Source organism: Sus scrofa, chromosome 15 (assembly GCF_000003025.6).
Source record: "Sus scrofa isolate TJ Tabasco breed Duroc chromosome 15, Sscrofa11.1, whole genome shotgun sequence".
Taxonomy (NCBI): domain Eukaryota; kingdom Metazoa; phylum Chordata; class Mammalia; order Artiodactyla; family Suidae; genus Sus; species Sus scrofa.
The window spans coordinates 45941465-45968547 of NC_010457.5; positions in this window are offsets into that span (position 1 = coordinate 45941465).

Sequence of the window (27083 nt, forward strand, 5' to 3'; positions counted from 1 at the left end):
TTGTTTGTGTTTGTTTGTTTGTTTTGGCGGCCCCAAAGCATACAGAGTTCCTGGGCCAGGGATCAGATCCGAGCTGCAGTTTTGACCTAAGCCACAGCCGTGGCAATGCTGGGTCCTAAACCCACTGTGCCCAGCCAGGGATCTAACCTGCTTCCTAGTACTCTCAAGACACCACAGATCCCGTTGTGCCACAGCAGGAACTCCCTGGCAGGTCCACCGTTTGAGTCCTCCACCCTTACATAACTTTTACTGAGTCCGCAGGGTTTATAGAACTAAAGTTCCCAATCCATAACTGCTAGTGCTCTGACAAACCACATATTTCTAGTTTATAACCTGGAATTTAAACAATTGAGGATGACAAGACAAAGTATATCCCCAAGAGAGCTCCTTTCAAGGTACCTAAATATTAATCCCACCCCGGTCTTCCAAACATGGTGCTCTCTTATTGCTCAGAAATCACTCACCTTATCTAGTAGAGGAATATTTAAGCCAATACTTTGGAAAGTGTATTTTCTGCTTATTAGAAAAACACCATGGTGTCCGAAGAAAATAGAATCCTATATCTGATTCCTGAGTAAACACTGGAATAGATATGGATAGATGAGTAGATGAAGATGATAGCTGAATAGATATGGATGGATGGGTAGGTGGATAGTTTGGATTATGGCAGGCCCTTTGGAGACTGAGTATCAGCTTCTATGCAAGAAAGGACCATTATGCAAAAAAAGGGAGGTGGTCTCTCTGTGACATAATGTCTGCAAAGCACTTAGTACAGTGCTTGGCTCCAAGTGAGAACTCTATAATTACTAGTATTTTTGCTTCTCTTTGAATAGCCTTTGTATCTATTCTTCTTTCTACCTGCAACACCTTAAATTCTTATTTATCTTCCAAAACCTAACTTAGGCATAAATTTCTGCAGGATATGCACACACACACTTTTGTTTTTCCTAGAGCTGTGCCACCTTGCACTTCAGATGCAGGGTTTTTTTTTTTTTTTTTTTTTTTTTTTTTCTGCTTTTTAGGGCCATACCCACGGCATATGTAAGTTCCCAGGCTAGCGGTCAAATCGGAGCTACAGCTGATGGCCTATGCCACAGTCACAGCAACGCCAGATCCAAGCCGCATCTGCGACCTATACCACAGCTCATGGCAATGCTGGATCCTTAACCCACTGAGTGAGGCCAGGATCAAACCCGCATCCTCAAAGATCCTAGTCGGGTTTGTTAACCACTGAGCCACGAAGGGAACTCCCGGCAAGGCCTTTGTTGTAGCAGGTTTGTCTATGCTTCTAGACCTGTGGCCTGGCTTTGAGCTTCTTGACAACAGATACTCAGCATCTAGACATCTTCCAGCCCTGTGCCAATACAGTGGCAGGTGCTCAATACATTCTTATTTAATTGAACTGACATGTCACCTCCAATAGAACTGCTCTCGTTCCCTTAGATATAATCTTTCCTTCCTCTGGAGATGACCCCCACAGTCTCTTTATAACGTTTCTAGTATAGGACCTGTCACATTCAATTGTGATTACTCATTTATGTAACAGGAACATATATCGATTGTGCCTTATTCACCTTTGTGTGGCAAGGGGTTCCTAGCACCATGCCTGGCAGGAGCAGTGAAGTCTCTACAAATAACTATTCCATGCATATTAAAAGCATTTCCAACCTCCATTCCCCTTTTTTTTTTTTCCCCTGTCTTTTTCTGTCTTTTTGCCTTTTCTAGGGCCGCTTCCCACAGCATATGGAGGTTCCCAGGCAAGGGGTTTAATTGGAGCTGTAGCCACCGGCTTATGCCAGAGCCACAGCAACACAGGATCCAAGCTGAGTCTGTGACCTACACCACAGCTCACGGCAACACCGGATCCTTAATTCACTGAGCAAGGCCAGGGATTGAACCCACAACCTCATGGTTCCCAGTCGGATTCGTTAACCACTGCGCCACAATGGGAACTCCCTCCATTCCTCTTATACTCAACAAGGCCATGGCCTAGAAGTCCAGAGGAAAATTAGATTTAATATTTAATGCATCAATAGCTGTTTCTACTCCATTCTTAGAGTCTGAGCAATACTGGCTTCCCTCTCCATTTCAGTCATGACACAGCTACACCACCATGAGCTTGAGAGGGCAATTAATTTCAGGCACAGCCCCCATCCCTGCAGCCTCTCTGACCCACGCATCCTGACCTAAAGATTTAATTATGTGGCAGGCCTGCAAGACCCACTAGCGGCTTCCATTTCTCTCAGTAAGCAAATGTGTCTGCAAATGCCATGGGGACTACGTGGGACTTGCACCAGGCCATTTGTCATCCCGTGTCCCTGGGGACAGGGCACTGGTAAAACCCCCTGGAACTGGTACATCAGCTCAGAGTGATGTTGAAACTGGGCAAGTGGAGGAACAAACAGCCTCCTCCAACTTCTGCTTTCACACAGTCCTTTCTCTCTATCACACCAGGCAAACACCAGCCTGACCCTGTGTGTAAAAACAAGCCCACATCTCAGCCTTCCAAAGCCCATGGACCACCTTGAGAATCTGATGAAAGATACAGATCCTCAGCTCATAAATGTTTCCCATTGCTTCCTATGGGTTTCTTAGGGTCCTTAGGTTAAGAGCCTCTGATAGAATGGAGAGAACATTATATTCAGAGCTACAAAGATCCAAGTTCAAAGCCTGATTCTGCCTCTTACCAGTGTTTTTAAAAAGTGGATTAAAGAAAGACAAATGAGATGATACAGACTTTAACACATCACAAAGCTGACAGTCTCCATTTGGAGCTTTTGTAGGATAAGGAATAAAGAACAAGGAAGAGAAGAATAGAAAACATCTGATTGGGAGTTCCTGTCATGGCGCAGTGGTTAACCAATCCGACTAGGAGCCATGAGGTTGCGGTTTCAATCCCTGGCCTTGCTCAGCGGGTTAAGGATCCGGCATTGCTGTGAGCTGTGGTGTGGGTCACAGGTGCGGCTCCGATCCCACGTTACAGTGGCTCTGGCATAGGCAGGTGGCTACAGCTCCGATTAGACCCCTAGTCTGGGAACCTCCATATGCCGTGGGAGCGGCTCAAGAAAAAGGCAAAAAGACAAAAAAAAGAAAGAAAGAAAGAAAGAAAGAAAACATCTGATTGGTTGGGACAAGCTTGGGGTAAGAAAGAACAGGAAACAAGTGTAGAATCCAGAGTTGGCTTGGCCTTTGGATTTTGGCTGTCTGGACATGCCACGTTTCTTTCTTTTTTTTTTTTTATAATTTTTTTTTTATTTTCCCACTGTACAGCAAGGGGGTCAGGTTATCCTTACATGTATACATTACAATTACATTTTTCCCCCACCCTTTCTTCTGTTGCAACATGAGTATCTAGACAAAGTTCTCAATGCTATTCAGCAGGATCTCCTTGTAAATCTATTCTAAGTTGTGTCTGATAAGCCCAAGCTCCCGATTCCTCCCAATCCCTCCCACTCCCCCCCTCCCATCAGGCAGCCACAAGTCTCTTCTCCAAGTCCATGATTTTCTTTTCTGAGGAGATGTTCATTTGTGCTGGATATTAGATTCCAGATATAAGTGATATCATATGGTATTTGTCTTTGTCTTTCTGGCTCATTTCACTCAGGATGAGATTCTCTAGTTCCATCCATGTTGCTGCAAATGGCATTATGTCATTCTTTTTTCTGGCTGAGTAGTATTCCATTGTGTATATATACCACCTCTTCCGAATCCAATCATCTGTCGATGGACATTTGGGTTGTTTCCATGTCCTGGATATTGTGAATAGTGCTGCAATGATCATGCGGGTGCATGTGTCTCTTTTAAGTAGAGTTTTGTCCGGATAGATGCCCAAGAGTGGGATTGCGGGGTCATATGGAAGTTCTATGGATAGATTTCTAAGGTATCTCCAAACTGTTCTCCATAGTGGCTGTACCAGTTTACATTCCCACCCACAGTGCAGGAGGGTTCCCTTTTCTCCACAGCCCCTCCAGCACTTGTTATTTGTGGATTTATTAATGATGGCCATTCTGACTGGTGTGAGGTGATATCTCATGGTAGTTTTGATTTGCATTTCTCTTATGATCAGCGATGTTGAGCATTTTTTCATGTGTTTGTTGGCCATCTGTATATCTTCTTTGGAGAAATGTCTGTTCAGGTCTTTTGCCCATTTTTCCATTGATTGATTGGTTTTTTTGCTGTTGGGTTGTATAAGTTGTTTATATATTCTAGAGATTAAGCCCTTGTCAGTTGCATCATTTGAAACGATTTTCTCCCATTCTGTAAGTTGTCTTTTTGTTTTCTTTTGGGTTTCCTTTGCTGTGCAAAAGCTTTTCAGTTTGATGAGGTCCCATGGGTTTATTTTTGCTCTAATTTCTATTGCTTTGGGAGACTGACCTGGGAAAATATTCATGATGTTGATGTCAGAGAGTGTTTTGCCTATGTTTTCTTCTAGGAGTTTGATGTTGTCCTGTCTTATATTTAAGTCTTTCAGCCATTTTGAGTTTATTTTTGTGCATGGTGTGAGGGTGTGTTCTAATTTCATTGCTTTGCATGCAGCTGTCCAGGTTTCCCAGCAATGCTTGCCGAATAGACTGTCTTTTTCCCATTTTATGTTCTTGCCTCCCTTGTCAAAGATTAATTGACCATAGGTGTCAGGGTTTATTTCTGGGTTCTCTATTCTGTTCCATTGGTCTGTCTGTCTGTTTTGATACCAGTACCACACTGTTTTGATGACTGTGGCTTTGTAGTATTTCTTGAAGTCTGGGAGAGTTATGCCTCCTGCTTGGTTTTTGTTTCTCAGGATTGCTTTGGCGATTCTGGGTCTTTTGTTGTTCCATATAAATGTTTGGATTGTTTGTTCTAGTTCTGTGAAAAATGTCATGGGTAATTTGATAGGGATTGCATTGAATCTGTAGATTGCTTTGGGTAGTATGGCCATTTTTACAATATTGATTTTCCCAATCCAGGAACATGGAATATCTTTCCATTTCTTTACATCTTCTTTGATTTCTTTGATTAAAGTTTTATAGTTCTCGGCATATAGGTCCTTTACCTCCTTGGTCAGGTGTATTCCGAGGTATTTGATTTTGTGAGGTGCAATTTTAAAAGGAATTATATTTTTGTATTCCTTTTCTAATATTTCATTGCTGGTATACAGAAATGCAACTGACTTCTGAATGTTAATCTTATATCCTGCTACTTTGCTGAATTTATTAATCAGTTCAAGGAGTTTTGGGGTTGAGTCCTTAGGGTTTTCTAGGTATAGTGTCATGTCATCTGTATACAGTGACAGTTTTATCTCTTCTCTTCCTATATGGATGCCTTTTATTTCTTTTGTTTGTCTAATTGCTGTGGCTAGGACTTCCAAAACTCTGTTGAAGAGCAGTGGTGAGAGTGGGCATCCCTGTCTTGTTCCAGATTTGAGTGAGAAGGCTTTCAGTTTTTCCCCATTGAGTATTATATTTGCTGTGGGTTTATCATAAATGGCTTTGATTATATTCAGGAATGTTCCCTCTATACCCACTTTGGCGAGGGTCTTGATCATTCCACATTTCTTAAAGTGAGGTGGAGTGTTCACAGGGACTTATCTGAGTTTTGGTTTGCTGACGGAGCACCTGGGGCAGGGCCAGCTCCATCTTGGGCCTAGAACTCTATTTGACACTAGTCATGTGACTTCTCTCTCTGAGCCTCAGCTTCCACATCTGAAACCAAAGGATAATAACAGCCAGCTCTGCAGGTGGGAAGGGGTCTGCCACATACTAGGTCCTTGGTCCTCACTTCCAGGAATGCGGTGTTGTAACCATCTGCAAGTACCTGCTGCTGTCAGCTTGGTACACATGGGCAGCGAAAGGTCAAAGTTCCCTTCTATTCAGAGTTTTAAAAATTCAATTAGTCCTTGGTAAAGCTTTTCTGTTTTTTTGGGGGGGGGTGTGTGTTGGTTTTTTGTTTTGCTTTTTAGGGCCGCACCTACAGCATATGGAGGTTCCCAGGCTAGGGTTCGAATCAGAGCTACGGCTGCCAGTCTACACCACAGCCACAGCAACGCAGGATCTCCAACCCACTGAGTGAGGCCAGGGATGGAAACCTTATGGTTCCTAGTCAGATTCATTTCTGCTGCATCACAAGAACTCCCAAAGTTGCCTTCTAAGTCCAGGTCTTCCTAGCTTCACCTAAAGACATTTACTGAGCCTTGACTGTATGCCATCCACAGTGGGAGGTGTTGGAGTGTACAGGTATGTGTGTGTTTGTGTGTTCATGTGTGTACACCTGCTCACAAAGGGTGTAAGAACTGAGTACAATACAGGACCTCAGAGAGCTCATAGGGTGAGGACCCAGTGCCTGTCTGTCCCTAGCATCCAGTCTCTAAGAAAATTTAGCGCAAAATAGATGATTAATGAGAACCTACTGCAGAGCACAAGAAAAACTACTCAACAGTTTGTAATAACCTATGTGAGAAAAAAGAATGGATATATTTACATGAATGACTGATTCACTTTGCTTTCCACCTGAAGCTAATACAACATTGTAAGTCAACTACATTCTGATACAATTAAATAAAAATAAATAAATAAAGCTAGACCCCCCCCAAAGAGGAGAATACAATAAAAATTTTAAAAATTAAAAAAAAATTAACACCAAAATTTTTAGCTAATTAACTCCCTAAAAAGACATAGCCCTATTGATCCCTCCAGCATTTGGGTCACAGATCAAAGTCTGACCCTTCTTCGGTGCTGCTGACTGAAAAAAAATTGCACAACCTAAGAGTGGAGCATCATGTTTTACTTGGCAGACAAAACTGAGGACTTCTGCCCATAACCCAGCCTTTCAGCTCACTCTGAGGGACCACTCTGAAAAGGTTAGGAAAGAGCCAGGATTTGGATTGGGGCAGGGGGCGGCTGGGGGGTGTGTGTGTGTGTGTGCAAAAAAAGACCCAGTAGTCAGAACATCAGAAGATTACCATTAAATAAAGAAAACCAGGTATCTCAAGTTAATGAATTTAGTGTTTTTCTATGTATAGGAAAATGCCAGAGTCTGGGCTCATTGAAATCATCCCTCTTTTTTTTTTTGGTTCCTTTTCAAATGTGCTGAAAGTCTTTACTCTCCCTCCAATTTCCTGAGCACCTGCTATGTGCTGGCTGGGAACTGCGCCTGGTGTAAGTTCATTCCTGTTTCCAAAGAATTTTTTAAAAATTATTTTTAATTGTTATTTCCCCAATACAATTTTCTTCCCTACTGTACAGCATGGTGACCCAGTTACACATACATGTACACATTCTATTTTTGCACATGATTATGCTCCATCATAAGTGACTAGACATAGTTCCCAGTGCTACACAGCAGGATCTCATTGCTAATTCATTCCAAAGGCATAGTTTGCATCTATTAACCCCAAGCTCCCCATCCACTCCACTCCCTCCACCTCCCCCTTGGCAACCACAAGTCTATTCTCCAAAGGCTTTTAAGTTAAGTTGGGAATGGTGGTATAATAAGGAATAAAATTGGTCTTTGTCCCTCATTCCTGGTCCTGAGCTCTAAAACCCTGGGAATTTCCTGAGTAATAGGAAGGTCTTTGTTATTCAGGGTGAACCCCTTCAGATCACACCTGAGTTTATGCTAAAGAGGTGACTTGGGGTGGGGCCCCCAGATAGCCTCCTGGGGTGGCTCTTTCAGCCTAACCCACTGACCTCTGGGAAGAGGAAGGGGGTGGAGATGAGCTTCCTGTTGGTGACCCCATCCACTTGCGGGGAGGGGGGGTTCGGGGAGCACGTCTCAACTCGGCAGGGCTAGAAACCTGTGCCCAGGACCCTCCTGGTCTTCATCTGGGCATTCATTTACATTCTTTATAATATCTCTTGTAATAAACTGGTAAATATAAGTGTTTCCCTGAGTTCTGTCCGTTGTTCCAGCAAATTAGAAAACTGAGGAGGGGGATTTATAGCTAAATCAGACATAAATGTGAGTAAGCTGGGTACCCACTACTTGCAGCTGACATCTGAGACAGGGTGGCAGTGGGGGGACTTGAGGGGCTGAGCCCTTAAGGTGTGGGGTCTGCACTAACTGCGTTATTGATGGAATTGAATTGTCTGACACTTAGTTGATATCAGTGGAGAACTGGTTGTTGGAAAACACCCAGGAATGACCATAAGATATATTTATTTAAAGACAAATAAATAGCACATGACAAAGGTAAATGAACGGTGCCTTAGCTTATGCTCGGTTTGGTTACAGTGACATCCACTCTAAAATGTCAGTGGCTGATAGTGACAAAGGTCCATTTTTCATTCTCATGACAGCTGAGCCACAGGCCAACTGTGGACTCCACAGACTTGGTCATTCCAAGCCCCAGATGGAAGGACAGCCTCTCTAAGGAGATGCCACTCTCGGCAGAGAGGAAAGTGCAGCAAAGACCACAAGAGAGCTCTCTGAGAGGTCCGAGGGCCCTTGGCCTAAGACACTGCTGCTCCATTTTATTGGCCCCAAGTTACAAGCCTAGTGTTAATAAGGGTGACCATAGCACTTTCACAGAAGGGGCTACAAATGATAGACACCAATAATCCCATCTACTGTAAGTAGGATGGGGAAGGGCTGCTACTGGAATCCAGAGATGGCCCCTGAGGTGCAAAGGGCCTTGAACCACGGTTAGGATTTAAATCAATGGAGTGAGTGCAGAGCCCCGTAGCGAGGGGGCAACAGTACCCAAGATGTATTCAGGGGATAAGAAGTAGACAATTTACAAGAATAGGGTGAGGGAGGCAGGCTGGATCACTGAATTACTCTATATGGATACATCATGGTAATAGTAATTGCTAACATTAAGTGCTCATATTTACTGAAATTTGCACAAGGAGTTTATATAAATACTCTCTTATTTAATTCTTCTTTTTTTTTTTTTTTTTGGTCTTTTTGTCTTTTTGCCTTTTCTAGGGCCACACCCGTGGCATATGGAGGTTCCCAGGCTAGGGGTCCAATCGGAGCTGTAGCCACCGGCCTACACCACAGCCGCAGCAACTCGGGATCGGAGCCTCGTCTTCGACCTACACCACAGCTCACGGCAACGCCGGATCCCTAACCCCCTGAGCAAGGCCAGCGATCAAACCTGCAACCTCATGGTTCCTAGTTGGATTTGTTAGCCACTAAGCCATGACGGGAACTCCAGATACACTCTTATTTAATTCTATCATGAGAGGTTTTCCCCCACCTTAGAGAAGTTGCAGCCTAGGGAACTGGTGCTACTGACTTGAAGTTGCATAGCCAATGAGTGGAAAGTCAGGCTTCAAACCTCGGCTGCCCCAAAGCACAAGGTCATCACTGTACCTGCTCTAGGAAGAACAGGTGAGAATCTGCGAGCAGATAAGAACAAGCCCGGGCACAGTGAGTATGCATGAGGTCTAGATAAATATGAAACAGCATGAGGTGTGAACTTGGAGGAGCAGAGAAAGGAGATGGGGCAGAAAGGGCAGCCTTTCTCAGCCAGCCCAGCTGCCTGGACCGGGTAAATGGAGAGGCACGGACTGGTTTGAAACAAAGGTTTGAGCCCCGGATTGGGAATTTCTGCATGCTACAGATATCGCCAAAAAAATTAAAAAAAAAAAAAAATGCTTTAGGAGTCCCTGTTGTGATGCAACCGAAGCAAACCAACTAGTATCCATGAGGGAAGCTTCCATCCCTGGCCTTGCCCAGTAGGTCAGGGATCCGTTGTTGCTGTGAGCTGTGGTATAGGTCACAGATGTGGCTTGGATCCTGCATTGCTGTGGCTGTGGTGCAGGCCAGCAGTTGCAGCTCCGATTTGACTCCTAGCCTGGGAACTTCCATATGCCATTAAAAAAAAAAATGCTTTGGGTGAATAAGATAATTCTAATGTGGTCCATTCTACCTCTAAAGTTGTAGGAATTAGTTTACTGTAAAGGTACATTGTAATATGCATATAAAAGTCCTCCCAGAGTTCCTGCTGCAGAACAGTGGGTTAAGGATCTGACAACATTCACTGGGGTGGTATGGGTTGGATCCCTGGCCCAGGAACTTCCATATGCCATGACTGCAGTCAACAAAGAAAAAAAGGGCTTCAGTTTCAGGAAAAGGTATTTAAACTACTTATTGACTTATTCAACAAATGTTCATTGAGTGTTTTCTATGTGTCAAGCGCTGTTCTAGGTAGGCTCCAGGGAAATAGCAGTGAACAAGGAAAGTTCTCGCTACCATTTGAGGTTTTCAGAATGAGAGCTTACCTTCTAACAGGGATGGGGAATCAACAATCAAAGACAACTCTAATAATATAAGATGTTGATGTATGCTATTCAAAAACTTTATAGGAAAATAAAGGTTGAGGGATTGATAATGACAGAAGGAGAGAGGCACTTTTTATTTTTTTTTATTTTATTTATTTATTTATTTTTGTCTTTTAGGGTTGTACCAGCAGCATATGGAGATTCCCAGGCTAGGGGTTGAATCGGAGCTATAGCTGCCGGCCTATGCCACAGTCACAGAAACGCTGGATCTGAGCCACATCTGCCACAGCTCATGGCACTGTGATCCTTAAACCACTGAGCAAGGCCAGGGATCGAACCCACGTACGTCCTCATGTATGCTAGTCGGGTTCATTAACCATTGCGCAACGATGGGAACTCTGAGAGGCACTTTTTATACAGGCTGCAGGGAAGGCTTCTGGACCAAGTGAAAGACTTCGAGCAGAGGCTTAAATGGAGGGAGGGACTGAGTCCCATGAAGATAGGAGAGAAGAATTTTCCATGCAGAGTGATCAAATAAGGGTGAGCGAAAGGGTCCAGGGTGGTAAGTTTAAAGAAGAGCAGGAAGGCCAGTGAGGATGGAGCCAAACAAGAGCTGTTTCAGGAAATGGGAAGAGCCAATGCAAAGGCTCTGAGTCTGGTTTAAGGAAAGTCAAGCTATCAACACGGTATAACAGAGTGAGCCAGGAAAACAGTGACAGAGACGATGTCAGAGAAGTGGCCACTGGGAAACCCTTGTCCATGAGTTGTTTATTATCCCATTATTTCAGGGTGGTAGGCACTGTGCCAAGCTCTGAGAACACAACCCCGAGATGGCCATGCCCTCAAGGAGCTTAAATTCCTTCTAATGGACTCCTGAAAACATCAGACATATTTTCACTCACCAACCTGATTTTCCATCACTTCATAGCTTGCCGGCTTCAAACTCTTTTAGTTATCAAGCTTTTGCTTAAGATGTTTGCTTAGCCCAGGTTTGCCCTTATTACCATCCCACACATGTAAACCTTCCTTAGGTTTTATGGGATAGTTCCAATACCGGTTCCTTGAGGGTTTTTCTAATATCCTCGGCTTGAAAAAAAATCTCTGCTGCTCTATTGTCCATTCATCCATCCATCCACCCAGCCATCACACTCATTGATTCTTTTTCTTTCTAATAGGTAGTAGGCCTATCCTGGGCACTGCTGATGCAGCAGTGGGCAAAACACAGTCTTGCTTTCGACAACATCAGAGTGAAATGGTGACATTTGACAAGAAATCTAGCCTTGAAATACAGGGAAATATTTCCATCAGTCTTTTTTTTTTTTTTTTTTTTTTTTTTTTTTTTTTGTCTCATCTGTGGCATGCAGAAGTTCCCAGGCCAGGGATTAAAACCCATACCACAGCAAAAAGCCACAAAGAAAAAAACCATACAGCAGCAGCTAGAGCCACAGTAGCGACAATGCCAGATCCTTAACCCACTGAGCCACCAGGGAACTCCCACTGTCAATTATTTTTTTAATCAGGCAGTTGGTATTTGCTCAGTGCCACATTAAACACAGTGAAAATATAACAAAGTAAAATATGAAATCTTGACTTTAAGCATGTCTCCTGTTTTACAAATAGAATTTTAAACAATTTTTCAGTGTAGAGAATAGATAATAAATATCTGCCTATTAAAGATTTAAAATAAGTTCAAACAATAGAAATTCAATTGGATAATTTAGTATGACAAAAATATCTATGCATGACTTTCACTGATAATGGAGTAGATCTCTCAAACAATAAATTTCTGTATGGATCAATCAATTAAAAAATACTGCAGAACACCCTACCAACTAGACACTGTGGGAGACTCCCCTCAGAATGTTATATGTATAGTCTTCTGGGAATAAGACCTACACATATGAAAAGGTAACTGAATTAAAAAAAAGCAAGACAGTGAAGGATAGGAAGCAGATCAGGAAATGATATAAATTCAGGGAAGTATTGAGGAGGAAGGCTTTGAACTGGTCCTTTGCTGATGAGCAAAATTCACAGGATGAAAATGAGTGAAGGTGAAACTCCAATCGGGGGAAATAATGACAGCAAAGTCCTGTCATGGAGATGGTTAAGTCTTACAAATCCTGCAGCTGAGTGTGGAGTAGGGAATTAGCATGTTTCCCTCATCACAGTCCCCAGCATATGGCCGGATGCAAATGTTTGTGGACTAAATGGAATTTTTTTTTTTTTTTTTTTTTGCTTTTTAGGGCTGCATTTGCAGCATATGGATGTTCCCAGGCTAAGAGTCCAATTGAATTGGAGCTGCAGCTGCTGGCCTACACCACAGCCACAGCGACTGCCAGATCCCAGCCACGTTTGTAACCTACACTGCAGCTCACTGCAATGTGGAATCCTTAACCCACTGAGCGAGGCCAAGGATGGAACCTCATGGATACTAGTTGGTTGGTTGCTGAGCCACAACAGAACTCCTAAATGGATTTTTTTTAAAAAAATGAATGAATAAGCCATAAAGAGCTACACAGATTCCTATTTGACTTAGAAAAAAACGGTGCTTCCGAAAGATTGACCTGGCAGAAGTGACCATGTAGAGTAGGAGTGAGTAGCGAGGAGAGTGAAGAGAAGGCCACCCCTAGGGAAACGTGGAGTCCTGCGGAAGGTGACAGGGATCTGCTCCAGGTCATGTTGCGGACCTAGGGAACATCTGAGGGCTGGTGATGGGTATGAGGCACCAGATAGAAGGAGGAGCCAAAGATGACACCAGGCACTGGAAGGATGGCGGCTTTGGAAGGGAGGAGGATGCTTAGGGAGAGGGTGAAATCTGGGGGTGGGAGGAAGGAGGGGCTGAAGCTTCCGTGCCGCTGCCACCCCCCCACCCCATCCCCCCAACTCTCAGAAGGAGCCAGCTCTCCTGTGGCAGAAGGGACCAGACAGGAGTCTCTGTGAAAGGTTCCTGTTCAGCATGTCCCTCCTTCCTGCGGCTACTCTTCCCTGCAGTTCTGCAGCAGTACAAGTTCATTAAATATGCCAGTCAGCAAAATGTGCCTATGATCGCATTCCTTTATTTTATCTGTGCTCCAGCAGTTAAAGGCCCTTTGCATGTTTTGTAAGTTCTAGGGGTGGGGGGCGGGTTCTACTTTACTAGCTTCTGTGCTGGGGAGCGTCCTAGTGTGAGGCGCCCCAAGCCGCTGGTATGGAGAGGGATGCTGCTCTGGCCATTGTACCCACCACCTGGGGAAGGCCAGGGTTGTTCAGCTAATAACACAGAGTCAAAGCCTTGGCCAGCCCCTCTCTGGAGCCCACATCTGTGGAGAGCTTTATAAATAGAGTCGATTTCTGTCTGGACCAGCCTAAGTGAGGACTTGCCTGAAGGCAAGTGTATGTATATTTAGGTGACTGCTCCACCTGTTTCCATCCTGCAGTTTGCATGCTTGGTTGAAGCACATTTGTTAAATACAGATAACAATCAGCTCACCATCAAGTTTATTGGGCATTCATTGCTTTGTCTTTGTCAGAAGGATAATAATGGCTCACAGAGTTTCTGGGGGCAGTGGCAGCAACACAGGGACCAATTAGGAACAGTAGTGCCAATGAGAGATGAAGGTGGCTGGTACCAAAGTGGCAGCAGGACAGAAAGTGGATATAGATAGAATATATTTGGAGGTAGAGCCAAAAAGACTAGTTTCTTGACTAGGTGATGATGGTAACCCCTGTAACTAGAGTACTTAAGAATGAGTGAGGGTTTGTCCTGAAAAACTGGTGGATCATGGTGCCATTTACGGAACCAGTTTGAAAGAGAAAAAAGATTTGGCTTTGGAGATGTTAAGTTTAAGACATCTATTACCCAGCTAAGTGGAGTTTCTGAGCAAGCAGTCAGATAGAGTCCAGGGCTGGAGATTCAAATTTGGGAGATAGATTTTTTGCAAATCTCCAACCTCCTCAGATGTTAGGTTAAAGAAAGGAGGGGGAAGAAATGTTTCTGGGTTTCAGAGAAACGAGTAATGATGTCCATTTGTTCATTCATATTTTCATTAATTCCCCAAATACTTCTTAAGTGCTTCTGGGCGCAAGATACCGTGTTGAATTCTGTGGGTACAATGGTACTTAGAGGAGCAAAACCGGTGCAATTGCTGCCCTCAATGAACTTGGCACCTAGAGCAGAACTGAGCAATATGATCTAGGCTTCATATGTAAGTTTAAATTTTCTAGTAGCCACATTAAAAAGGTAAAAAGAAACAGATGAAATTAATTTTAATATGTTACTTAACCCAGTATGTCCTGAAATAATATTTCAAAACATAATCAATATCAAAATTATTGAGATGTTTTAGTTCTTTTGAGTAAGTGTTCAGAATCCATTGTTCACTTTACATGCACAGCACATCTCAATTCAGCATCATCACATTGCAGGTACTCAGTAGTCATATGTGGCTGTTGGGCAGCACAGACATAGAGCAAGTTGTCTCACTTTGCGCCTTGATATGCAAACCCCTCCCTTCTGCCCACTGACCATCTCAGGACATTGGGGACCATTTGGAGCTCCAGAGAAGTGGAAACCCTGAGATTCGCAGCCCCAGAGCAAAACCATCAGTTCATGCTGTCTGAAGGGCCAGCAATGGGCGCCTGATGATACAAGGGCCATCATTCCAGAGATCAGTATCCAGCTGTGCCCAGCCACACCTGGATAATTATTGACCCCCCTGCAGGGTAACCACTGCAGGTGTTTAAAAGTGGGAGCATTGCTGCCATGGTAAATATACTTATGGGCAAGGTTAAAAGTGGGGTTTGGGGAGTTCCCGTTGTGACGCAGTAGAAACAAATCTGACTAGGAACCATGAGGTTGCAGGTTTGATCTCTGGCCTCACTCTGTGGGTTACAGATCCAGCATTGCCATGAGCTGTGGTGTAGGTCGCAGACGCAGCTCAGATCCTGCTTTGCTGTGACTGTGATGTAGGACGACAGCCATAGCCTCTGATTGGACCCCTAGCCTGGGAACTTCCATAAGCCGAGGGTTGGGCCCTCAAAAACCAAAAAAAAAAAAAAAAAAAAGAAGTGTGTTTTTAGTAAATCAAGTTGTTTTAGTCTAGAGTCTCCCTGGACTGGACAACCTCCCTTATCACGGGTCCCTGACTCCATGAGACGCTACTTCCCCTCTGAATCCCAGCATCTGGCCATGGTCGAGCTCAGCATGTATTCCATCAGTCAGGGGAGGAGAGGGTGCGGGATTATGTTTTTGAAGTTCATTCCTTCAAATGACAGATACAGACAAAGGCTAATGCCTTCCCTGACATCCTCCTCTCAGGAGGAAGTAACATGGTGCTTCTTTCTTTAACAAGTATTTGTCATAGCTGGGCACCTCTTCCCCATCACCTGCAGTTCAAAGGTCAAGGGAAACAGGTCTTGAGGACAGGAGCTTCTGAAAGTTACAGGGGGAGGGCGGAAGCTTGGACAGGAACAACTCGTTTCCCACAGTGAGAGTGGGAGCCTTGCTGCTTAGGAAAACTGCTTCTTCCCAGTGGTTTCAAGAAGGCTGCCCATGCAGACAAGCCCACAACCCTGTTTACATTTTTCCCTGCAGATGCCACAACTGAGGACAGATTTGGCCCAGTGTGGGCATGCATGCAGAAATTTGCCCAGTTTTTCTATCTTTTCCCTTCTTGGCTCCTCTGTTATTTCATTAGAGATTCTGAATGCCAGATTCTCTCTCTTCTGGCTTCTTCAGCCCGGAGCTGTGCCTTGTGGGGGCGCTGGCAACAAAGGAAGGAGACCGGCTGTGATGGTTTGGGACCCCGAGAAGCAGCAGACAGACTGACCAGGGAGCTGGAGAAAGGTGGGCCGGCCATCAGACTTGAGCAAAGGAGGAAGGAGGGAGGGATGGATTCGTCCTTGGCTCCTGTGCAAGCGAAGGGAATTTCAGCAAGGCCAAAGGGAGCCTGAGTCAAAGTCGCCAGCCAAGCAGCCAAGGGTGGAGCCTCAACTGCACGGAATGATTCACACCACTAACAGTGTCTTCAACTCTGAGGAAACAGGTCATCCCACCCAAGGACACCCCTAGACAGAAGGCTCCCTAAACGGCTACTTGGCTCCCTAACCAGCTACTTGGCTCCCTGCCGATTTTGTGAAGTGTTTTATTTCATTCTGCCACCAGCTGGAGATTTAAAGGCAGCCATTTCTCTTTCAGAGACATCCCTAAAGTTATGGCTTTCTCAACTTCTCTTTCCCTCTGCCCAGGTGGCCACTTCAAAGGGCACATGACTGCTGGAGTTCCCACTGTAGTGCAGCGGAAATGAATCTGACTAGGAACCATGACGTTGCCGGTTTGATCCATGGCCTCGATCAGTGGGTTAAGGATCCAGCATTGCTGTGAGCTGTGGCGTAGGTCACAGATGTGGCTCGGACCCAGCGTTGCTGTGGCTCTGGCGTAGGCCAGCAGCTACAGCTCCAATTAGACCTCTAGCCTGGGAACCTCCATATGCTGCAGGCATGGCCCTAAAAAAGCAAAAAAAAAAAAAAAAAGCACATGACTGCAGCAAGAGGGAATAAATGAGACGCTGACAGAGGGGGTCTGACTAAACCTGGGTTTCTGTGATTGTGGTCCACAGACCATCTGCGTCGGAGTCACGTGAAGCACTCTCCAGGGAGATGCCATCAATTGCACCCCAACCTACTTATTCAGAATGTCCCAAGGTGAGAAATCCAGAATCTAAACTCTCCCTCTGCAACCCCTAACACACATTAATTTCCCCAAGTGATTCTTCTGCACACAAGTGTGAGCCCCAACCCTGTGATCGCCAAGCTCTCAGATCAAAAACCCTGTGGCCTTATGATCCTGATCTGAGAAAATTTATCTTACTTTTCAGTTGTTTACAGCTTTAAAGTTTTAAGCTCTTTCCCTATCCCTGCCAGCATCCCTGGGTATAATCTCTGGACCTTCTCTTTTATTAGTCAGGGATCTGTTTTTTAAGTCTCAGCAAATTATTCATAAATAATATACATGATATGTTACACACAAGACCTTAGGTTTTGTGTGCGGGATGGGGACACTAACAGCAATACATGAGACACCCTGGCCAGAAGGCTCATGCAGGCCACAGAAGGGGCTAAGACAATGTGGAACCAACTTTGCTGCAGGCCAGAGGATCATCAATCACAGCCTGGATGATTTAAGATCTTGGCCTTGCCAGTTGTGAAATATGCCGGGTTTCAATCCTGGCAATAAGTGTTTATAAGTGGTGGAAACAAGGTTCTAGAAGGCTTATGAGAAGGAAGACATCACAAGCATCTGGGAAAGGGAGGGAAGCTTCGTAGAGCATGTGGTGACTGAGAGAGCCCTTCAAGGATGGGTAAAGGAAAAGGACTGGGAAAAGGACGTTCCGATGAAAGCAATGGTCTGAGAAAAGGCATAGGCACAGGGGATTGTGGGGTGCGATTGTGGAATGGAGAGAAATTCAGTTTGGAGTGAGTGGGGACGGATTTCATTGGAAAGATGAACGGTTCACATCATGTCAAACCACTCCAAAACCTAAAGTCTTGGAGTTTCCATTGTGGCGCAGTGGTTAATGAACGGTTAATGAACCTGACTAGGATCCATGAGGCTGCAGGTTCAATCCCTGGCCTCGGTCAGTGGGTTAAAGATCTGGCATTGCCAACTGGTACAGCCACTATGGAGAACAGTTTGGAGATACCTTAGAAATCTATACATAGAACTTCCATATGACCCTGCAATCCCACTCTTGGGCATCTATCCGGACAAAACTCTACTTAAAAGAGACACATGCACCCGCATGTTCATTGCAGCCCTATTCACAATAGCCAGGACATGGAAACAATCCAAATGTCCATCGACAGATGATTGGATTCGGAAGATGTGGTATATATACACAATGGAATACTACTCAGCCATAAAAAAGGATAACATAATGCCATCTGCAGCAACATGGATGGAACTAGAGAATCTCATACTGAGTGAAATGAGCCAGAAAGACAAAGACAAATACCATATGATATCACTTATAACTGGAATCTAATATCCAGCACAAATGAACATCTCCTCAGAAAAGAAAATCATGGACTTGGAGAAGAGACTTGTGGTTGCCTGATGGGAGGGGGAGGGAGTGGGAGGGATCGGGAGCTTGGGCTTATCAGACACAACCTAGAATAGATTTATAAGGAGATCCTGCTGAATAGCATTGAGAACTATGTCTAGATACTCATGTCGCAACAGAAGAAAGGGTGGGGGAAAAAACTGTAACTGCAATGTATACATCTAAGGATGACCTGACCCCCTTGCTGTACAGTGGGAAAATAATAAAAAAAAAAAAAGAAAAAAAAAAAAAAAGATCTGGCATTGCCGTGAGCTGTGGTGTAGGTCACAGATGCAGCTCGGATCCCCATTGCTGTGGCTGTGGTGTAGCCTGGCAGCTGTAGCTCCTATTTGACCCCTAGCCTGGGAACTTCCATATGCCGAGGGTGTGGCCCTAAAAAGCAACAAACAACCCCCAAATCTAAAGGTTTAAAACAACAACAACAACAGCCATTTACCCTGCTCATGAATCTACAGCTATTTTTGTTCCACTCGGTGTCAGCTTAGCTGGGGCTGGTGGATCCACTTCCCTAGTGACCACTCACATGGCTGACAGTCGGAGGTGGCTGTTTGCTCTTCTTTCTCTGGGCATCTCTATTGCTTGAGTTTCCTCACAGCTGTTGGGTTGCAAGAGTAAACATTCCCAAAGAGCCAAGCGGAAGATGTGTTGCCTTTCATGACCTGGTTTCAGGAGTCACAGGATCACATCTGCTGCGGGCACAAGCCCTCCCAAATTCAAAGAGCAGGAACACAGGCTTTGCCTCTCAGTGGGAGGAGTGTCTATGTTTTTTGTAAGAAGAGAATGTGGGAAGAAGATAATGCAGCTAAATTTGGAAAATATATATAAGAATAAACTCTATTAATACATTAAAGAGTAATATAAAGTGCGTTTTAAAAACACAGATGATTTCATTATATATATCACGACACCCTTTCAAAGACACAAAGCTAATATTATCCTTATTTTGCAGACGAGGAAACAAAGCTTCGAGAGAGAGAGTAGAAAGGTAGATTTACCATGAATTCAATGAAGCTTTCATTTCAGAGCCCCTCATTGGCACTGAGAACTGCTTTCAAGATCCCAGAATTGTTTTCACAAAAGCTTATGCTTTCTAAATTTTCAGAGGTAAGATATCTTAACTGCAATTGGTTAAATCTATCATATGTTTTCACTTCATCCTCCTCTCCATCACATCTCTCCTTGTGTCAGCTGTCACTGGAGTGGTTATGGGCATTTTGGAGATGCAGTTAAGGGGAAGGTGAATTATGGATATGTTTAGTTTTGGTGGAGTAGGATTTACAGATGTGATTTTCAGTAACGTCAACATGCAGTTGTTACTACTGGGCTTCTCAAAGTCGAGGTGATGTCCAAGAATACTCCTCTGGTTTACTGGAACTCATCCAGCAATGTGATACAAAAGTCCAGGGTCAGAGGTCACACCGTGACATGACCGTATCCTGACATCCGGAATTAGAATGAAAACATATGGGTCATGAGGAGAAACAAAGTTTGAAATGTACATAACCAGAAGCTAGTCTGTGGAGCATCCTTCCAACCAGAAAATAATTGTTGTACCTGCCCAAAGGCAGAATAAAATGTAAGGAAAGCAGAAAAACATTATGATACAAGTATTAAGAAAGAAACGAAAAGAAGACAGGAACTCAGGGCTGCTGACATCCGAGAAAATGAATGATGCCTGTGGTGAGTTTGCAGGAAGTGGAAGGAAAACGAGTTGTCACTTGTTGAGAATAGGAATGGGGTCATTATCAACCCATCAGCAAAAAGCATGGATAAAGTACCATTTCTTACATGGCCCTGTGCGGGGATCCTGGAGTATAGACACGCTGGAATAGACATGGTTCCTGACCTGTAAGATGTAAGGTAATGTAAAATGAAGCTAACCCAGGCTAGTTTATGCAGTAAAACCAACAGCAGAAGGAGAAGAAGAGTTATACGATGCAGTAACTCTATCTATGTTGTTCAATGGCACACATATTTGTTACTTGAGGTGGAATTCAGGTAGCATGTTTGGGAAGAGAAAATATGGGAAACAGTCACGGAAGTCCTATACAGGACAGGAATCAGAAATCCAACTGCAGAGGCCTTGTGGAGGAAAAGGATTCTAAGAATCACTTGCAAAGAGGGGTGGGCAGGGAAGTTATTCACCGTGCAAGCTCCAAAGAACAGCTGGGTACAGCTCACGATGCAATTACGGGGTAAGAGGTAAAGGAACGTTGACTGTGCTTGAGAGGAGTGATCTGAATAGTAATTGCTATCATTTTTTTAGATACCCATGTCAAAGCAGAAGAAAATAAATTGGGTAAAAATAATCTTCATTCCTGATGACTCAACGCCCTTGAAAGAGAAACAGCCTTAGATGTATTTGTTAAAAGGCCAGAGGGTCCACGCGACGTCAGAAGGAATGGAGAGTTGGGTCCAGGGGATCAGACTGAGTACAGCAGCAATAATGAGACCTAAAGGAGGAGACAGGAGGAGTTCCCGTTGTGGCACAGGAGTTAACGAATCCGACTAGGAACAATGAGGTGTGGGTTCAATCCCTGGCCTCGCTCAGTGGGTTAAGGATCCGGGGTTGCTGAGAGCTGTGGTGTAGGTCAAAGTTGCGGCTCGGATCCCGCATTGCTGTGGCTGTGGCTATGGCTGTGGCTGTGCTGTAGGCTGGCAGCTGTAGCTCCGATTCGACCCCTAGCCTGGGAATCTCCATATGCCGTGGGTGCAGCCCTAGAAAAGACAAAAAGACACACACACACACCAAAATTAAATTAAAAAAAAATAAAAGAGACAGGAGCTAACAGACTAGGATGGAGGCAGAAGCTATGGGAAAAGGCACGTGTGCACAAAGAGATGAGCCGTGGCAATGGAAGAGATGAACGGAAGCTCACTATGAGGATTATTGGTGGTACTGGCCTCTCTGAGAACAAAAAGTAACTGCCTCCGGTTGTGTTGCTACTACCTCTAGCCAGAGCCTCGTTCTCTCCGCGTACCTACTTCTCCAGTCCCTGGGCAGGGCCTGCTGACTTATTCACACCTGGTTCTTCCCAGTCTGGGCTCCGGGCCATCACCATGCCAACTGAAGGCTTCTAATCTCCTTATCTTTTCTCACCACAGGAGTCCTAGGCACCAGAGATGCTTCTCTCCTTCTGGAAAGTCCCTTCCCTGATTTGTGACTTGTGTGACCCACATCAGTGCCTTATCCCTCCCTCTGCTGCTGCCTTACATTTTTCTAGGGCTCTTCTTCCATATTCTGCACCTCAACTGTGGGCACCCCTGGTGTCTATTCCAGCCCTCTGCCCTGGACTCTTTTCTTCTTTACTTTTCAAATAAATATGCATATTACAATAATCTCCAAATCTGCATTTCCAGAGCCAACATTTTTGCCAAAGCTTGGAGTACATACTCCTTGATGTCTTATCATCATTCCAAACTATAGCCAAAATATCCCACTGCAGTATCTCTGGAGTTCTGGGATGCGGGTTCCATCCCTGAACCTAGTACAGTGGGTTAAAAAGGATCCAGCATTGCCGAAGCTACAGCATAGGTCACAGCTGTAGCTCAGATCTAATCCCTGGCCCAGGAATTCCATATGCTGCAGGGCAGCCAAAAAAAAAAAAAAAAAAAAAAAAAAAAAGGATGAAAGGAATGTACTCACCAGGTCTGCTAAGTGCTGTATCAGACAATCCCAGAACTCTAATGAGTCACCTCACCCTCCAGTCACCTGTTAGGCAGGTGGCCTTCCACATAATAATTCAGGGGGACGCATCTCCTTTCGTGCAGTTTTGCTGTCTTCAATCCAAGATTTCACCATCATCCTGGAATCATCCAGTTGGCAAATGGGGGAGGTAGGAAGAGAACTTCCTTAGACCCCGAGTGGCAGTGTCACTTCCTCTGCAGTCCACTTGTGACGGCCAGTCACAGGGCCTCACCTAGATGCCATGAGGACTGGGAGGTGAATATGACCATGTTCCTAGGAGCACAAAATTGGAGGGATGAATTAATAATATTATTGGGTTGGATTTCTAAAAATCCAAATAATGATCCAAAATTTTCTACCAATCAACATGCCTACAAGCATGGATGATTTAATTTCTCATTTCAAACAGATGTTTTGGGTTTGTGAAGACCTAAAAGGAATGCTTTTTGGTAAAAGAATTTGAATAAATAAAGATTGCGGTAGTTTATTTGTTGAATGAATGAGTTACTGAATTAATGAAGCTTCTACAGGGATATTGTGGGAGCTATTTCTGCTCCATCAAAAAACAAAGAAATTTTTTAAAAAAATCTAAGAAGCAGAAATGAGAAAAGAATTATAAAAATTAATCATTTAGCTAACAATTATAGAACATATCAAGAGACAAAAGTACAAAGCTTTGACATAGCTGAAGTCTTAGCAACTTCAATGTTTTATAATTGCATCAGGGTGACGCTTCACTTCAAAAGTTATTTTCATTATTTTATGTCTCCAAAGTACTTTCAGACTGAAGGAAAGTACCATGCTCTTTTTTTTTTCTCTTTATGGCCACATCTGCAGCATATGGAAGTTCCCAGGCTAGAGGTCAAATTGGGGCTGCAGCCTACACCACAGCCATAGCAATGCAGGATCCCAGCCGCATCTGCGACCTACACCCCAGATCACTGCAACACCAGATCCTTAAACCACTGAGCGAGGCAAGGGACTGAATCCACATCCTCATGGATAGTAGTCCGGTTTGCTACCACTGAGCCATGACAGGAAGTCCTGGAAATTATCACACTTTTCGTGCAAGAAGCTTAATGTCAAAAGTTGAGGGTATTTTACAGAAGTGTCAAAGGTAGATCTGAAAGTTAAAAAAAAGAAAAAAGAAAAAAAGAAAAAAAAGACATAAGATAGAAAAGCTCATTCTAAAGCATGAGGGATACGAGTTGGAAATAAAGACTAGAACTCTTTATCCATAGTAGAGAAAATTTGCTGTATCTCCCCCTGGAAGATAGACAGACATACTTAAAGTCATTAGACTGATAACCATGCTTTCTCTCTCAAAGTCCTCAGGTAACAGAAAAGATGTTTCGGCTCTAAATACGCAGGTTTTTTTTTTTTTTTTTGGTCTTTTTGCCTCTTCTAGGGCCGCTCCCACAGCATATGGAGGTTCCCAGGCTAGGGGTCGAATCGGAGCTGTAGCCACTGGCCTACGCCAGAGCCACAGCAACGCCGGATCCTTAACCCATTGAGCAAGGCCAGGGATAGAACCTGCAACCTCATAGTTCCTAGTCAGATTCGTTAACCACTGTGCCACGATGGGAACTCCTAAATACACAGTTTTATAGCAGAGAGATGTCATCTAATTTAATGCACATCACAACTGAAAGGAAGTAAAGTCTCAAAGCAGTAAGATAATAAGATAATGTGCCCAAAGTTACGTTGGAGTGGACAGTCTAATTCTACTCCATAGAGTGATATTAGCATCTTGAGGTTGTGATGAGATTGAGACTACTTGGATGCACAATATCATGGGTTCTTTGAGAACACAGGTGGGGGAGGAAAGAAAGAAGGTGGGCCCTAGTTTCTGAAGCAGGGGGTAAAGAACGTTTATAGTCAGGTGGGCAAGGCCTGGGATCGGGGGATGTAGCAGCTTCAAGTGCTCAGGAGCTGAGAAGACAAAGCGCTGTTCCCTGACATCTGTCTGTTTATGGCAGGAAATGGCACTCTGGGTCCGTTCAAATCCCAGAGATGAGGCCAGGCTGCTGCCAAGGCCACTGACAACTACACTGGGATTCAGAATAAGGCTGCCTCCCCACTGCCTAGAGACTAGAGAGGGCAACAGGTCAGCCTCCAGGAGGGAGTGTTTTGCAAGAGACAGCACAGGGAGAGAGAGGGCTAGGAACTAAGTGAACACCCCAGATGCTCCTGGAAGGTGCCAGGTCTTGTGGCAAGGTCCGTCTGGGAATCACCTGAGCCAAGCAATTGTGGCCAGGCCATGGGACCCAGTCTGGGTTAGTGGCTTATCCTCAAGACCCACTAGGTATGTGAAGAGGGGCGGGGACACTCATGTTTTGCATCTGTGGCATCCAGGAATTGGGGTGGGGGTGGGGGTGGGGGATGTAGCTGGGGGGTGACTAGGAAGGCAAGGCTCCCAGAAGCAGGGTAGATGTAATAGATTAAATGGGAAATGAAGACCAGACCCAGCAGCGCTGTGTCTCCCAAAGGTCCTCGGTTGGTCCTCCAAAGTCTTGGACTCTCAGCTCAGCTTGTCACTCGTTGATTGTGGGCCCCTGGCACATGGCTCATATTGCTAGGTTGCAGCTTCTTCTAGGTGCTAGGCAGGGGCACCGAATCCCAGGAGCATATGCATATGGCACGGGTGCTGCAGCGTCAAGGGCTTTGAAGGACAAGGAAGTGCTCGCTGTGCTGGAAGGTGCTGAGCAAGTGGTAGCTGTGGCATCTCAGTCACTTCTTCTCTGGGGCCAAACCCATTCTTCCAGATTTGTCCTCACAAGTTGGTGATCCATTTTCTCCTCATAGGATGGAGTCAGGAGTTGGACAAAGGCCATGAAGGCAGGACTGCTTTCCTAAATAATTTTACTGCCTACACTCATTCAGGTAACATCACTCCCAATGGACAGTCATTGAATCTTTCTTCAGTTGCCAGATTCCACACTAGATGCCTTGCATTCCTTACCCCGCCCCCAACAACGCTATCGCATAGTTTCTCTAATTAGTCCCAATTTATAGATGAAGTCACCGAGGCACACAGAAATTACAACCAAGGGGTAGAATCCAAATTTGAACTCAGGCAGTCTGTGCTTTAAAACCACCAAACCACATAGTCTCTCCTATATAAGGCTGCTAGATATGAACACGGAGGGACAGAGAGTAGAGAAGGAATTTTCACTGCTAGGAACTGATAACTGGAGATTTGGGGGAGAGAGAGATAAAAAGAAATGAAAATGGAGAAGAAAGAAGTCAGTTTTTGCGGGGAAGATATACGGAGTAAAATTTGTCTTGGAGTAAGACAAACATGAAGCCATCAAAGATGGTTTTATTTATGCATCATAGACTGATAAATTAAACATTCACCGAATTGCTAGAATTAAATATCATAACAGCCTTTAGGGGACTCGCAGTCTAAAAACCAGATGTTCATACCTCCAAAATCTAGTTCAATGACAAGAGAGGTTTCTGACAGAGTGTGGAAAATGCTGACTAAAATAGATACCTAGGCCAAAGGTTATGGAAGATTGCAGGCAGTGGTGGCAGCTGGAAGGGGGAGGTTCTTGGCATTATCATCAAGAAACTCAAATAAATCCTATTCATTCATTTTTATGATGAATTGTCTTATCCAAAAATGAATGTCTTCATTTGATTGAGTCTATTTTGTATCTTTTACAAATATTTTGCTGTTTTACTCACTTTTTTTTTACATTTTTCGTTAAATTTACTTCTAAATACTTAATTTTATTTTTTTGCTATTGTCAGTGGGATTTTCTTTATCATTATATCCTCTAACTGGTTATTATTATGAAGGCTATTGATTTCTGAGTATTAACTTTATATCTTGCTATCTTTCAGAATTCTTTTATTGTTTGCTTTAGTTTTATAATTGATTCTGAAAGGTTTACCCATAAACTACTGTAGCATCCATATATACATACATGTACCTCATCTTTACCAATTCTCATCTCTCTAACTTTTTTCGGTCTAATTCCTTTTTTTTTTCTTTTTTTCTTTTTTGCCTTTTCAAGCTCCCTCCCCTGATCCCAGCCATATTAGACCAAAAAGTACAAAAACTAGGTGGAAAGCGGATGGAGAAATGAGGCCATGGAGGACTTTCTACATTGCAAAGCCCTGAAAATAGTCTCAGTTTTGCTCTGTTGTAAGAGGAGCCAACAATTAGCAACAATTCCTTGGTGGAGAGGTGCTGAGCCAGGAAGTCTACTGACCTCTGCCTGATATTTTCAGATCAGCTTCGTGAGTCTCTAGAAGACGTTTCATGGCCTTTTGTAAGTAGAGAGAGGGCCAAATACCATGATTCAAAAGTTACGGCAGGACTGTTTCCAAAGGAGTAAAATCCTGACACCAGAAGAATGAAGCTCTTAGTCTCTCGAACACAGATGTAAACCACGGGAATGGGATGCAGTGGGCAGGACTAAGAGAATAACCGCCATCCAGAGGCTTTTGGAAGCTGGAAAGCCCAAAACACAACAGGGAGAAGAGCGGGATGGCAAGATGAAGCAGGAACCACAGGTCTCTCTGGTTCCACAAGTTCTGATCCCTATCAGCCCCTCACTCATCAGCAGCAGACCTCTTCCTTTCTGGATGGATGAGGTTATACCAAGGCAGAATGTCCATCTCGAGCCAATATTGCTTTTCATAATTGCTTCCCTTCTTTCACTTATGCTTTTCACCCAAATATAAAAATAATATTCTCAGCGTGAAGGATTTAAAAAAATATAAAAAGAGTCAAAAAAGAAAGAATTTCTTATAATCTCATTATCTTTTACCCCCTGCATTTAGAGTAAGGGGCCACCTGTCCTGTTTGCCCAGCTCTATTCCCAGACCCTGGAAGAGTAACTGACACATGGTCGGTGTTCAATACCATAGTTCTTTTGTGTGAATCAATCCGTAATTTTTTTTTTTTTTGTCTTTTGTATTTTTAGGGCCGCACCCATGGCAAATGGAGGTTCCCAGACTAGGAGTCAAATCAGAGCTATAGCTGCCAGCCTATACCACAGCCACAGCAACGTGGGATCCCTAACCCACTGAGCAAGGCCAGGGATCGAACCTGAGTTCTCATGAATACTAGTTGGG